Below are 3,485 nucleotides of genomic sequence, written 5' to 3' on the forward strand. Positions count from 1 at the left end.
AATGCGTTATTAGGACGACAAAGATAGTAAAAATATATAAAATTTCCATAGAAAATAAAAACATTAAACTATTAAATTTGGTGTGTTATTGTTTAGTAAACCAAGCTAAGTAGCTAGTGCATCATCTGCCGTCTATTTTTGTGGCTGTAATTCTATATAGGCGAATCTGGCAATCACTTTATTAAGAGCTGTTGAGGTTGGGGGTTTGGACTGCAATAGTGGAGTGCCAATGCTAACCAGATTGGTATTTGGACTTCGCAGGACATGTCACCTCATCTGCCCGGAAGCTTCAGCGACGCGTCAAACAGGAGTTGGAGAGCTCTATAAATAGGGCCGCATGCAGCATACTTGAAGGTCACAGAAAAGCAAGCAAGCACACGATCGAGCAGACAAAGCAAGCAAGCACCCGATCGAGCAGGAGAGCTACCAATGGTAAGCGCGGCTTATTTATTAGCTTTCCATTATTATCACACGCTCATCCATGTTATATATATGCACCATACTACAAAAGTTATCCAGTTGCAACAATCATACATGCGTTAGTTGCCAAGCTAGCTATTAGCCAAGGTATTGAGTAATAATATATAACAAATTCATGGTGCGTGCATGCAGGCGTTGCCGGTTAATACGTTTGGGCCATTTGGTGGTGATGGAGGCCACGCTGTGGACATCAGTTCCAACGAACTGCCAAAGTTAAAGACCCTGGACAGCATCGACATTTGGATCTCAGCTGATGGACCAGACGGCGCTACAGTCATCAGAGCCATCGGCTTCTTTTGCACTGACACGAACGGCAATCAGCTCCGCGTAGGTCCTTGGGGCAAAACGACAGATCCTCCTGCTACTAAAGAAACGGTATACGTACAACAACAACAATACTTCTAAGTTCTAAGGAAATGACTTTTTAGTACTAATATTACAATTTTAGCTTCTTGCATCTTCTAGGGAAAAAAATAAAAAGCAAAAGTAAACATGTGTCTCCTGAAACTGTAGTATTAGTAGTATGTGGCCACATTCTATTCGATAGGTAAAAATTAGCTCCGGAGAATGTGTGCTTATTACAGCTTTTGTTGCATGTATGGTATGCAGTTCCTCATTAATACAGGGTCCAACGACTACCTAAGTAAGATTGAAGGCATGACTCATAATACTCCATCTTCTTACGATGGTGGTGTTGGCATCACTTCCCTGACATTGACCACCAAAAAAGGGCAGGCGAAGACTTTTGGGAATCCAAGCCTCGGGACTGCGTTCAGTGTGCCACTGGAGGCAGGAGGCTTCTTTGCCTTCTTCGGTAAAGTGAGCACCTACATCAACGCACTGGGTTTCTACGCTAAGAACCTTTACCCGTGAACTGCACCCAGCTGCCGAGTACTCATATATAATAGTGTGTGTATGTGCACACAAGCAAGCTGCCCTCTTGTAGCAGCTAGCTAGCTTCCTAGCCACTAGCTAGTGAGCTGCTAGCTGCTACTGCTGCATGCGATGTGATGCATATATATGTGGATTGGATCCTCCCTGCATGTCTGTCTGTACTCTATCTATATTATATGTCCACACCTGTGTACGTATGTGCTGTTTCTATCATGGTCATGTATATTGTATAATGAATAAAAGTCTCGGAAACTAAGTATTTTCCTGAGAATTATTAAGGAAAACTCAGCGATATGTCTATATGAAAAAAATTAAAACCAAAAGTCAACATATGTCTCCTGAAACTGCAGTACTATTAGTATGTGGCCACGTTCTATTCGATAGGTAAAAATTAGCTCCGGCGAATGTGTGCTTATTGCAGCTTTCGTTGTATGTATGGTATGCAGTTCCCCATTGATACAGAGCCTGGAGACTATGTAAGTAAGATTGAAGGCATGGTGGATGAGTTCCCTTAAGTAAACCACCAAATACATAAATTTTCAATAGAACGGTTCCCATAAACCAACCACACCCCTAGAAATAATTAATTTTTATGGATGGTTAGATTTAAAAAGCGTCACTGAAAATAGAAGTTTTAGGAGCAGTTCGCCAACATAAATAGGAGATTTCTAGGGGCGAGTTTCTTTAGGCAATTGCCCCTGAAAAAATAATTTACAGTGCTGGTTTCCTTAGTGAAATGGCCTAAAAAAATACTGCCTATGAAGCTTTCTTCCTCCTGACAATTGCAGAGATCACACCTTTGCTAAGCTCACATGGAGGTCAAAAAATTGCAAAAATAGGGGGGTGTTTGATGGAGACGTGGTCCGATCTTTCAATAGGTATGATAGATTCGATTGGTGGAGAACTCGACGTTCACAATCCAGGTTTCAAACCAAGTATGATTCGGACCCTGCAACTGTTATCACTACAGGAAACCGGGACTTTGCCCAGTGCTCAAATCTTTGCCGAGTGCCAAATATCGGGCACTCGGCAAAGGCCACCTTTGCCGAGTGCCGCACTCGGCGAAACTTATGTGATGACGTCCTCCAAACGTTTTCAAATTTTTACCACCGCATATGCATGTGATATCACGACATCTCGCCAAGTTTCATGATTTTCGGGATTCGTTTGAATTTTATAGAATTAAATAACCACTCGCACGCAAGTTCGCGACGTTGCCCGTGAGCACGTTGATCGAAATTTGGAGACAGTTCCTAGATTTAGCATAAAGTGACACTAACAAACAAGAATAACATTTTTGGAATGGATCAAAACTATTATTCGATGCACCTGCAGTTCAAACCTACATTTTCCGGAAAATTGCAAGAAAACGAAATAAAGTGAAGAAATATAGCAAACAGCAATGAAATTGTGCCAAATTTGAACATGTTGTTCATGGTACAAATACAAATCTAAGAAAAAAAGTTGGTGGCAAAAAACAAAAAAAAAATTATTTTGCCGAGTGCCAAGGTTTGGCACTCGGCAAAGTGAATATTTTGCCGAGTGCTAGCCCTAGGCACTCGGCAAAGCCAGGATAGGATTTTTTTTTAATTTTTTATTTCGCCGAGTGCCAGATCGGGGGCACTCGGCAAAATACTTTCTTTGCCGAGTGCCGCGGATCTGGCACTCGGCAAAGAGGTTTGAAATATAAAAAAAAAACCGGACACACGCACACACACCACGCACACACCACACACGCACACACGCGCGTGCGCGCCCGCCCCACCGCCGCGCCGTAGCCGCTGCGCCGCCGCCGCCGGCTCCCCGCGCGCCCGCCCTGCCGGCTCCCCGGCCCTGCGCCCGCGCGCCCGCAGTAGGAAGGAGGAGGAGGTAGGAGGAAGAGGAGGAAGGAAAGGAGGAAGGAGAAGAAGGGGAGGAGGAAGAAGAAGAAAGAGAAGGGAGGAGGAGGAGAGGAAGGAGAAGGGAGGAGAAGGAGGCAGGGGAGAAGAGAGGAGGAGGGGAGGAGAGAAGGAGAAGGGGAGAAGAGGAGAAGAGAGGAGAAGAAAGGTGCCGCCTCGGTTCGTTGACCCTCACACCGTAGCGGTCGTCCCCATTGTCGCCGCCGGCCCTCG

General features: G+C 44.7%; 1 long non-coding RNA gene across 1 annotated transcript; it reads left to right on the forward strand.

Moving 5' to 3' along the window:
• The first annotated feature begins 359 nt into the window (after positions 1-359).
• LOC136485876 (uncharacterized) lies at positions 360-1,637 on the forward strand. The gene is made up of 3 exons (XR_010766599.1): positions 360-432; positions 613-855; positions 1,090-1,637. It is a non-coding gene; the product is annotated as an uncharacterized lncRNA (long non-coding RNA).
• Positions 1,638-3,485: the final 1,848 nt, after the last annotated feature.

The sequence above is a fragment of the Miscanthus floridulus genome, chromosome 10 (genome assembly GCF_019320115.1).
Source record: "Miscanthus floridulus cultivar M001 chromosome 10, ASM1932011v1, whole genome shotgun sequence".
Lineage (NCBI taxonomy): Eukaryota > Viridiplantae > Streptophyta > Magnoliopsida > Poales > Poaceae > Miscanthus > Miscanthus floridulus.